Here is an 11,366-nt window from a genome sequence, read left to right on the forward strand (position 1 = left end):
GATTAAAGTGGAGCAACAGTCAGGGATCTTGGAAAAGGAAGGATCTAAGACACAAAGATGGCTGATAACAGGAAAGTTCTGGGGGAGCTTTAACTCTTGTCCAGAAGAATGCAAAGCAATTTCATGTAAGGAACCTGCTTTTTAGAGGCTTGGCTTTGTAACACTTGCAAATACCTTGTGTGGGATTTTAATGATCCCGTGATGCTTCTGAAGTTTTCCTTTCTTCAAACTCTAGGCCATTGGATAAGCAAGTTTATTCTAAACCAAAGGTGCCAGTTCCATCTTCCCTGTTGAATAATTAACTAAAATCAGTTATGTTTGAAATCGGAATGCGTGTAAGGTAAAACAAGAAATAACATACCGTATAGGACTACTTCAGATAAAACTATAGTCTTCGATGATGCATTCAAGATCTCAATCAGCTTGGAAATTTGATCTTGATCAGTTACAATGGATATTGCTTACAAAAAAAAAGTAAGAAAAAGGAAGTGATCTCAAAGGTTAGGAATGACGGCCAACAGACATCTCTTTTGCTGGCTGGCTGCGCGTGCACTCACAGCGCGTCCCTCTGCCGAGCACTGGCACCATCTCCGTTGTGTCACAGGCAGTGCTCCATGGTCCTCACCCCATTAACACGTGGATCCACGCCCCCCAGGTGGTGACCCCTCCGATTCCCACGGACCTCAAGCCCTCTGGGTCAGTGACAGGCAGCGAGGGCTGCACAGCCGGGGCAGGTCACAGCTCGCTGCAGGAAGCCAGCCCTTCACTGCTTAATTTCAGTAGCCTGCAGAACAGGCTATAATTTGCTGAAATGATGATTAATCAGATCTTATTTTTGTCTAAGTCAGTTAATGAACAGCCAATTAAGTATCTCAGTAATTCTGAAATAACAAAAGGATACTGCCTGAGCGATAACTAATAGCTACTTAACAGCACAGGCTAGCGTCATGGTAAAATCAAGTCTGGCTGAAAGGGCAGAAGGTGCGATTAGGAGGCCCCTTCACCCACATGTCACCAAGCCACCATTTTTCTCCTGCCTCAGAGAGCTCCTTAGAGCTACAAAACCCTGTTCTGAGCACTGTGAAGGCCCCGAGCATGCCAGGCATGGGGGCAGCCCCCGCAGCCCTGCCACTGTTGGCACCCAGGGCTTTGCTCTTTTTCGCTGCGCTCCAGGCTGCAGACACCCCCACCCCAGCTGCAGCTCTGCAGAGGGCTCCAGCCGCTGCCTCCAGCCCGTCCCTGTGCCCATTGCTGCTCCTCAGGCCTGCAAGTGGCAAGGAGGAGCTGGGAGCGCTTGCAGTGCTGCATGGCCGGGGGACAGCGTGTCCCCAGGCAGCCACCGCCTGCAGGCTCCGTGGGACGGTGACTGTCTTGCGCTTCAGTTCGTATCTTCTCCAGACTCCAAACAAATCCATAAAAGCTTAATTCTGATCATATAAATCAGGATAAGATTAAGCTATATAAACACAACTTAATGCCATACCAAAGAAGCAAGGAATGACGGTTTTTAAAGAATCCATCTTTTATTTCTTTTTTTTTTCTTTACTTTTTAAAGCATTTCTTCAGTGGGAATTGTGCTGGAGCAAAGAATGCAAAACCATAGAAGCTTCCAAGAGGGAGGTCATGTGAAATTACTGTATTTCAAGATTTTTCCAAATCACTAACATTTTGATTCTGAATGCGTTTGTAAGAATCTGCCAGCGAACAATCATTCATTGTCAAATCAGGCAATTTTTTTGCATCTTTTCTAACAGTCCTTCCTTGTTTCAGGTATTTAAAAAAAAAAGAAAAAAGAAAAAAAGATGTGGAGAACTGATGCCATTTCTGTAGAAACTTCAGCGATCCACAATGACACTGCAGATTTTTTCAAACAAAAAAACAACCCCCGAAAAAGAACAAAGGACATCCTTTGTTTCAGACAAAGAATTTCAGGAGAAACCACAAAATGTTCAAGCAAAACATTAAACATTTGATTTTCCACCCATTTTGCCAGCAGTCCAAGTTTTCCCATAGTTCTAATATCAGTGTCAATAAGGAGGGGAGGGGAAGCAGGTCAGATGGACTGCAGTCAGGCTGCAACTCCAAATCTGTGCTAGTGGAAGGATAAAAACAGGATGTGATTTGCAGAGAGCATTTCTCTCCTTTAACTTAGTTTTTCTTTTCGTGAGGAAACAAGACCTACTTAACTTGCCCATCAGGAAAAATGCCATTGAAAAACAGCTCGAAGAAGTTACTGGCCTTGTTGCACAGTTATGGGCTCTGCTGCTGCCCAAACGCTTGCCTGCGAACACCTAACCCTGCGCCCCGTCCCAGTGACTGATACAAATGCCGTGGGCTTTGTGCTCGCAGAGCTAGAGCCCAAACATAAGGATGTCACTGATGGCAGATGTTATTGAGTCTCTTTAAATGAGTTTTAGAAAAGCAGGCTTAAAAAGAAATGGAAACATTTCATTTTAAACCCAGCGGAGACTGCTTTATTTAAAACACACACATGCTTGCCTGACACACACTTCGCTGCCTATTAAAATCCTTTTTCCAGTGCAGAGACGTACCTCACTCACGGCAGCACCTGGAGCCTAGCTGCACATCGGGTATCTCAGTGCCCAGCCCTGCATGGTCACGTAACAAAAAGGCATTTCTGGCCTCAGAGACAGACAGCCAAGGACTACAGCAACGTAACCAAGAATTAGAATTAAATGTGACACTGTCTAGTTTAGAGGCACGCTTCAGCTTCAGGATAATCATCATGAAGTGCTCATTTATTTTTTCCACTGTTAACAGGATAGATGTTAGTAAAGGAAAGTATATACCAGTGAGTGTCCTTTTTGCTTACTAGCATCTTAGTTCATTTTGTTTAAATTTAAGAACAAAAGTGAAGCACTCAAGTTAACCTGTTTGCCCAGACTGAAGAGATGTTACTGCACGATCATGGTCTTTTACACATCCTAAATATTCAGACACTTGCAACACCCCGGGGTAGAGTGTACTATGTCAACACTTTGAAAAGAATGCAAAAGTTTTAATAAAAAAAAAAAAAAGAGAGAGAGAGATTGCTTATTCACACTCTTGCTGTTAACGTCTGCATTTTACCAAGGCCCACGAATGATTTCAAACACTTTCCACAGGGCATACCCTTCTGGCCCAAAGCAAGCAGCCATGCCAGAAACCAAACAGCACGTCAGGGAGCAGGCTGCAGCTTTGGTTTGCTCTGAAGGCAAGCTGTGATGTTTCAGGGCACGCAGCAGTTCCTCTTAGCGAGTGGATCCATTTACGCTATTTACCAATTCAGGGCTGAGAGGTAATCCCCCAAATCAATCTGCTCTCTGCAGTATCAGGTTATATCTTTTCCAAGTGGCCGTCCAAGGTTTATACACTAATCATACCCAGTCTTTCAAGATAATTGGATGTTACATTATATTAATTATTTGATGGAGCTCCACACTTGAGGCAGATTAGTTTAGAATTGGAAAAACATGACCAAACGTAAATGTTCTGGCAATAAAAATTGAGTAAGGGGGTTAAAAAAAAACAAAAAAAAAACACTCAATGGGCCTGGAAGAACCCCTGGCAAGCCTCAGCAGCTCAGCAAGAAAGATCTCCTCCTCTGATGAATGGTTTCAGCAAGCCACTAGGAAACCCGCGGTGCCTCTCCTGCCTCCCAGCTGTGCTGCAGAGCAGACCCCCGCCAGCAGCCTTGCGCCCTGCAGCAGTCCCTCCTGTCCTCCCTAACTCACCTCAAGAAGGAAGAAGACAAGCCCCAAAGCCAGCAGGATTGTCTTCAATAGTCTAATCAGTGGCTTGAGATAATCCACTTGATTTTGCCCAAAGCAATTTAGGAAGTGCTCAGAGTATGCAGCCAGCAGATAGGAGGGCTGCGACCTCCTGCCGGGAAGCAGTGACAGCCACGGGAGGCCACAACCACTGCCAGGGGCGATCTGGCGGCAGTCAGAGGGGACAGGTAACTGCCCATGCCTGACCTCAGCCTCGGGGCTTTCGAAAGGTGCAAACAAGGCCCCAGAGCTCAGCCCGTCCAGAGCTGCTAGCATCGTCCCTGTCAACTCCATTAAAAGCCAGCAGTATGTTCTCCAAATCAGTATCAAAAGTAAAATAAAATTGGTCTTTGGTATCAAAATTAAAATCTGGCAGCCTGTTCTCATGCAAAATCCATCATGGGTGATACATTTGTGGAGGACAGCTGGAACAAATCCATGACATTTAATGACATGGTAAAAGCAAACCTTGAGCAAACAACTTTAAATCATTTGAAATACTACTGCGAACGGACGGAACGTTACAGTGCTCACATGTTACAATAATTAATCATTTCTAAACAGTTGTTTTTAATTCCTTAAGAAAACACATCGTTTGCAGAAGTTGTGTGTGGGTTGTTTTTTTTTTTTTTTCAGACGTATATTTAAAGTAGCATTCTCCCATGAAAAGGTTTCAGGCTATGCAACACTGCAGAGTTTTAAAGGTATTCTGTCTCCTTAATATATAGAGTATTTATGACACCAACAAAACAATACTTTTCCAGCTCCCATCTCTTTTTTTTTTTTTGGTAAGTAATCTAGCCTCCAACGTCCAGTGCATAGTAAGGAAAAGCAAAAGTCCTACAAGTTGTTTCTATAAAACACTTAGGATGGGATTGTCACAGAAACATGGACAACAAATTGCATTTTAATTTTAAAGGGAATTCAAATCTCATAGGCATCGTCAAAATCTCTTTCTATGCATGCATATCCAGTATCATCTTAAACGGTTCACAAACCCTCAGGTAACTAAGCAGGCCTGTCCTTCCATGGGTAAAATAGCAAGTTAAACTTCAATCTGCACCACAGTGACACCCTTAAGGAGTCCAGCTGGTCCCAGTCCTGGTGGCTGCTGCGGGGCACCAGTGACCTGTGAAATTTCCCAGAAGGAACTGGTAACGGGACCCGAACCAGGAGCAGGGGGGATAGGTGTCAAGCTGAAATGATTAAGGACAGCACAAACGCGAGGGTATGGGGCACATCTTAAACCGATCCTGTCTGACAAACGTGTTTAAATTGATGCTGGACAAAGGGCTCGGCTCTCGCTTAGGAAGAGCCCAGGGGATGCCCAGACAGCCTCTCCTGGAGAGGCTGCAGCAGGAGCTGGCCGAGGACCAGCAGCTGGCTGGTAGTCCCCCGCCGCACGTCTGGCAGGAGGGACAGAGCGAACATTCACTGCCGTACTGCAGACTCAGCTAATTTAAGTCAAAACAAAGGTGGTTTGAGCTAACCTGGCTGGCTTTGCAGTGAGGTAGATTAAGAACACCCACAAGACCCCTTCTGCAGCTCTGTTGGGGATATAGCCTTTTCTGGCTACAGTTTCTATTTCCAAAAAGTCATGTATCCGGGCCCCAGGAATTGCTTTCTCTCCCTCCCTCCATCAGCAGTCTAAACAAAACCAGGTTAGGACCCTTCTTTGACTAGACATGTACAGGTGTAAGGGGTTAGCAGTCACTAAAACGTTTTGCTGATACAGGAAGAAACGAGCTCCTCATCTCCAAGGTTTGTTCACCGAACAGTGTCAAGTAAAAAACAGAACTGAACCAAAGTTTAATTCTGAGGAACAAAGAAATTCCCACCAAAACTGGCAGGACAGAAGCCTCTGGAACAAGGAGCAACAACTTTTAAAGCTTCACTTTGCTGAGGATCGTGGCTTACCCTCCTTCGTGACTTGCCCTCGGCAGCATCCCTCGAGTGCAGGCCGCCTGCAGCCCGGCCACCCGGCACCAGTTTGGCCAGCCCGGCTGTCCCTGCCTGCCTTCATTCACAAAAAGGAGACCGTGCTGATGAAAGCCCCAGGATCTAGCGCACCCAGCAATAAATGTCGGCAGCATCTCCCAGACAAGCATGTGTTTCCACAGCCGCCCTTGGGCTGGGGGTCACATCTGGACAACGAAGTCCGGGTGAGCTGCGTGCTCGGATCAGCGACGGTGCTTTAACTTCTCTCCGAGTTTGGATTCGGTCCACAGAGTTCATTAGCAAGCAAGTCAGACAGGAATGTATGACTCTCTTAAAGCAGACCGGGAGATGTAATTAGCACAATTTAATTTTCATGAGGTCTGTATTAGGTTTGTAACATGCCAGGATGAAAAGGTAACACAAAGGGTCTGATCTTGCTCTAATCATGTTCAGAAGAAGGAGTGGATCCAGGCCATAAATAAGCTGCAATTTCTTCATATCTAAGTGGGATATATGTTTGTTTCAACGGTTTGATTTCTTAAGAGAAGACCACAGTAATGTAACCAGGAGAAAACAAACCAGTCTTTGGAAAGCCCCTTTCAGAAGACTCTTTCTTTTAGCTCCCGAACTACATGAACATAGAATCGAAAAGGACCTCCTGGGATATTAAACCCAAGCCCCTGTTATTAAAGGCAACATGTCACATCCAGCAAAAAGAAAGGTTAATATTATGCCAATGAGCTGGCAGGAAATCCAAATTTCTAATGCAAGTGAATAAGGGGAAAAGCTACACAAAAGTGAATGCATGGGACCATATCACTATATCAGAGCCTTATCCTAAACACAGGGGCTGTCGGTGCCTCTAAGGAGATAAGAGGCAGAGTCATTAAGGGTCAAGGTTCTTTGTGCCACTTGGGATCTGGATACAGAACAGTAACACATCAATGGAGCCCAGCCCCGGGGCAGAGGAGGAAGGGGAGCCCCAGCAGGCACGGCACTGCCATCTCCCGGGGCAGCTTACGGGCCCCTGCAACAAGGGCTGCCTCCAGAACAAACACAGCGCTGCCCGGGGCTGATGGCTGCTGACTCAGGAAGGAGGCAAGCAGCCCCAAGGCACTGATGGGGCAGCTAGCGGCACTCTGGTTTCTTCAGGGTTCGATGCTGGAAAGCGTGAAGGCAGCTGTAGGAAAGCACATACCTGTTCAAGTCTTTCACCAACCACACAAATCTCTGGATATTTTAAGGGACACTTCTGGTTTTGCCAGGAGCAGATAAACGCCAGTTCTTACCCACAGAACAGGTGAAGAAACTCCAAGGCATGAGAAAATTCCCAAAGAGCAGTTTTAAAGAGACCAACATGGTAAATATTTGTCACCTCCCAGAATAAAGGAAAGAAGGCAGCTGTGAAAAGAAAGCTTGGTTTGGTTCACAAGGGATGTAAAACAAGGGCTTGGGCAGTTCTGGCCACGTGGCAATGCCCCAGTGGGGCCCTTCTCTGGTTGGGGAACTGTCCAGCAAAACTAAATTTGCTCTTCCATGCTGCACATCTGAGCAGGACAGAGGATCCATCCCACTGCCCACCATCACCCTTGGAAGGTTACCTAACCACTCGGTGCACAAATCCAAGCAAAGGGAACTTCTTCCAGCTGCATGTAGATCAGGTGTATTTAGAAGTCTATAATGCCACACAATGACCTGATGCAACTGAAAACTTTTTAAAGTGGACAGAGAGGTCGATGGACAGAAGTAAGGAAAAGAGTGAAGGATCTTTACAATCATGGAAGCTGATTTGAATTAAAAGAACAAAGAAAAAAAAAATCCTACTATTTAAATAAACTGCAAAGCAAGCATTTACCTACTCCTTGTCCCAGCATAGCCTGCAAAGCAGCTTACTGCAGCGGGCCCACAGACAAGGAATCACAGAGGTGGTACCAGGACTGAAAGCCTCAGCTGCTTTGCCACTGGTTTCTTGTCTTCGCTGGAGAAGGTAAAAGGTTAGAACTAGACGGTCTTTAAGGTCCCCCAACCCAAGCCATTCTGTGATTCCAGCCACTGCACTGAATTCAACAAATCCTGCTCTGAGCCTTTGTCATGAGACAAAACACGTGAAACGGTTACAATAATATGGCTGTTGAAAGATAAAGCAGCACTGGAAAAGGTTTGCCAACACACTAATGCCAATTAAGGGTGTGATTTTTGGATGACATTTTTATGCCAACACCAGCCCTATTAATGCTGGTTTAGCTGTGTCTTCAAAGCGATTTCACAGGTCCAGCTGATACGCCTTGGGAAACTAAGCAGTTAAAAAACCCTTTTTTGGCCTCTATAGGCCCCATTCTGCCACTCGGGGAAAAATCTTTCATTTTAAAAAGTTTCACCCACTCCACTAATAAAGGTATTTTCTAACTACAGAGCTGCATCTTTCTCAGATAACTTTGTACCTATTAACCATATACCACAGTTGTTGTTGTCGTTAAAACACAGCCTAACCAAGCTACCAGTAAAGCTGTCTCTAACCGGTACATGGGCTGTGCCCACAGCCTGCACTGCCAGCAGAAGGGCCAGGATGCCCAAAACAAAGACTTCCATGCGGAAGAGCAGTGAAGGGGAGGATGTGGCTGCAGGTGGTCCATTAGACAGCCAGAGGGCCAGACACGCTCCCAAGCACCACCTCTCCGCTCACCACCTCTGGGCGCAAAAGAACGGCGAGGCTTGGCACTGCTACAGCTCAGCAACCACAGCTCCTTTTCCTTTGGTACCACGGGCCCCGAGAGAAATCCAGCGCTGCCGTGGCACCCGTAAGCCCCCGGGGCCTTGTGGCAGGTGGCACAGACCGTGTGCCCAACCCGGCCACCTCCGGGCTCGCTCCCCACGGGTGCTTGGGCTCCGGCGACCGACGGGCTTGGAGCGCCGAGGGAAAGCGATGCGGCGAGGGGAGGTTCGGGGGCACAGAACAGGCTGGGGCTCGCCCAAGCCCTGACCATGCCAATTCTGCTGCCAGGGGCTGCATTGCTGCGCCCACCTCCCAGCCTGAACATCCCCACCACAGACCCTGCCCCACTCTCCCAAGGGGGCAGCCAGTGCGGGTTCATGCCCAGCAACGCTCGCTCCAGGAACCCAAGCACACCGGCAAAAGCAGGCAGCAAGCACTTTCCTTAGCTTTCCCATCCATCTTCTCCCCTTCCTTTCAAACTTCCCGTTGGTTTTCGTTAAGCTCACATGAGGCGAGCGAGCCTGCACGACTTGGAGAAGGCTCTTACGGAACAGTTCTGCCAGATTTCCCCCACCTCCAAGTGACATTTGATTTGCAAACACTCCCACCGAACCGCAGGCTGCTCTCGCCTCCACCCAGGGAGTTGTTTTCCATAAAGCAACAGCTCCGAAACATCTACAGCAACTTTTTTCTTCTTTTTCCTTGACAATTTGCCACTTTCAGAACAACAACAACAACAAAGAGAGGCAGAGAGAAGAGAAACAGGGGAAGGAAATATTTGCCTATTCCTCCCGGTAGCCAGGAAACGGCTTCGGGGCGCGTCCCCTGCTCCGAGGGGCTGGGGGGCTCCCCTCCGCGCGGCACCGCCGGGCGCCCCGCGAGCTGTCGCCGCGCTGCTCTGTCGCGACAGGGACTCCGCGCCCGGGGCTCCGCACTTACCGCACGGCTCCGCTCCGCTCGGGAAGGGGCGAGGGGACCCCGGGAGGCAGAGGGAGGGGCCGGAAAGCTGCGGCGGGGCTGCCCGGGGGGGCCGCCGAGCACCGGCACCGGGCCGGGGCCAGGCGCAGCCCGGGCGGGAGGCGGGCAGCGCCCCGCGGGGCTGTGTGCGGCGCTCACCTGCAGGGGCAAGGCTCTGCGCCCAGCTTACTGGTTTGCCACTGACACGGTGAGGAAAAAGTGGGCGAATAGCCCCCGCTGGTAACCGAGCCCCCCCGGTTTGCCCCGGTTCAGCCCGCTCGGTCCATCCAAAGGGGCTCCGACGCCGGGCCGAGCGGGGTTTGTGATTTCCTCGTTGTCCCGCTGCTGCTCGCCGGGATCGAAGCTGCCCCACGCTTACCTGGCGGCAGCCTGCCCCGGGAGCATCGGGGGCTGCAGTCCTACCCTTTACATCGGGAGGGCCCAGCTGTCATATCTGTGTGACCGTACGGACTGCTTATAGACACCCATCCCGGTGTAAATCAGACACAAGTTCCCCACAGCACTGTGTCATCAGGAAAGCATCCCTCAGAGGGCTGTAAGAATAACCCCAGGTGCCTTCCCCCTCGTCAGGCTCACGGGCACAGCAGGCTCTCTCCCACACCCGGGCACCCATCCCACCCTGACGGGGACACTGGGCCCAGCTGCCCCCGGGGTGGCACAAGCCATGCCCAGGCACAGGCAGCGGGGACAGCCACCCAGCGCAGAGGGCTGAGCATCCACCGCCTGGCTGCTGGCTTTGCCTTTCCCAGGGACCAGGAGACAGAGCAGCAGCTACTGCGTGGTCAGAGCTGGTGGCTCCCAGCAGCGCCTGGTCACCTCCGCCCATCGCTGCCAGGGCAGGGGAGAGGTCCCTCTGCACCCTCCTCCTGCCCGCTCCTCTCCTCCTCCCAGCAGACGCCGCCCAGCCCGCAGTCCGTGAGAGGAAAAGCGCAGCATTACCTAGCACTCGGAGAAACGCTGCGCTGCCTCTGGCCCTCAGCAGCTCCCATTCAAGGCAAGTTTGAAATCTGCACAGGCAAAATGTGTGCACAATTACGGAAAAGTAGCAGTGTAAGAATTTCCATTTCTGAATAATGTGGTATCCTGCCTCTGACACGGCCAAAGCTTGGGAAAGTGGGACTGTCTTATTGTGCAATGTGGCAACGCGCGTGGGGACGGGGGCGCTGCCAGTCACTGCTGGACTCCCTCAAGCAATTGCAACTATACAAAATTATTGTGTAACTTTAGCCAAAGAGGAAAAAATGCTATTTACTTTGTGAGGAAACAATCAACCCTCCAAAAATGATCTTACACAGTCCTGAATTTCATCTGAAGGAGAAAGGAAAGCACAGAAAGAATAGGGGAATAACAGGCCGGGGGACTTGGATCTCTCTCCACCTCAGCAAAGATGCAATGTGAGCACTGCTGCTCTGACGGTGGCATTTACAGCCCCCTTAAATCGTCTGGTGACAGCCCATGAGTGCCACTTGCTGCCACCCAGCTGCGCCACGAGCAGATGGTAAGCAGCAGAGCCAGCGGTAACGTTTCGTCAGGGCTTTGCACATTCGGTTTGTGGCCGAGCTGGGCGCGAGCGCCCATCTGCTGGCTCTGCGCCCCAGGCCCTGCATCACACTGCTTTGAGAAAGACCAGGAGAGTCCACTGGAGTCCACCCTACAGCTGGGATAATCTGAAACAGGAGCTACAGGGGACTCCCGAAATCACACCAGCAGTTTGTGCTGTTACAGCTGTAATAGCTTCAGCAGGTCTGTAGGGCGAATATCTTCCATCAGAGTGATTCACGCCCATGGAAGACACTCAACAAACAGCCAGGAGCAGAGATCCTCCGTCACGTCTAAAAGGGGCACCCCTGGCTCTGTCAGACCTTTCAGGTTTCCCCTCCCCAAAATACCCAAGGACCATTACCTCCACTTGTGCTCCGCCAACACAGGCAGCGGCACCAGGAGGCACCAATGGCCAGACCCATTTA

The 11,366-nt window shown here is 49.7% G+C and overlaps 1 protein-coding gene across 4 annotated transcripts in view; it reads right to left on the reverse strand.

Moving 5' to 3' along the window:
• Positions 1-10,496, reverse strand: part of FBLN2 (fibulin 2) — a 105,970-nt gene extending 95,474 nt beyond the window's left edge. Inside the window, exon 1 of one of the 4 annotated variants that reach the window (XM_083796410.1) lies at positions 10,339-10,496. The gene's annotated coding sequence lies outside the window, so the exon portion shown is untranslated. Of the gene's footprint in view, positions 1-174; positions 294-9,360; positions 9,515-10,338 lie in introns of those variants that run through there. The other 3 variants (XM_083796411.1, XM_083796412.1, XM_083796413.1) reach the window with 3 other exon arrangements.
• Positions 10,497-11,366: the final 870 nt, after the last annotated feature.

This window comes from Anser anser, assembly GCF_964211835.1.
Source record: "Anser anser genome assembly, chromosome: 12".
Classification (NCBI taxonomy): Eukaryota; Metazoa; Chordata; class Aves; order Anseriformes; family Anatidae; genus Anser; species Anser anser.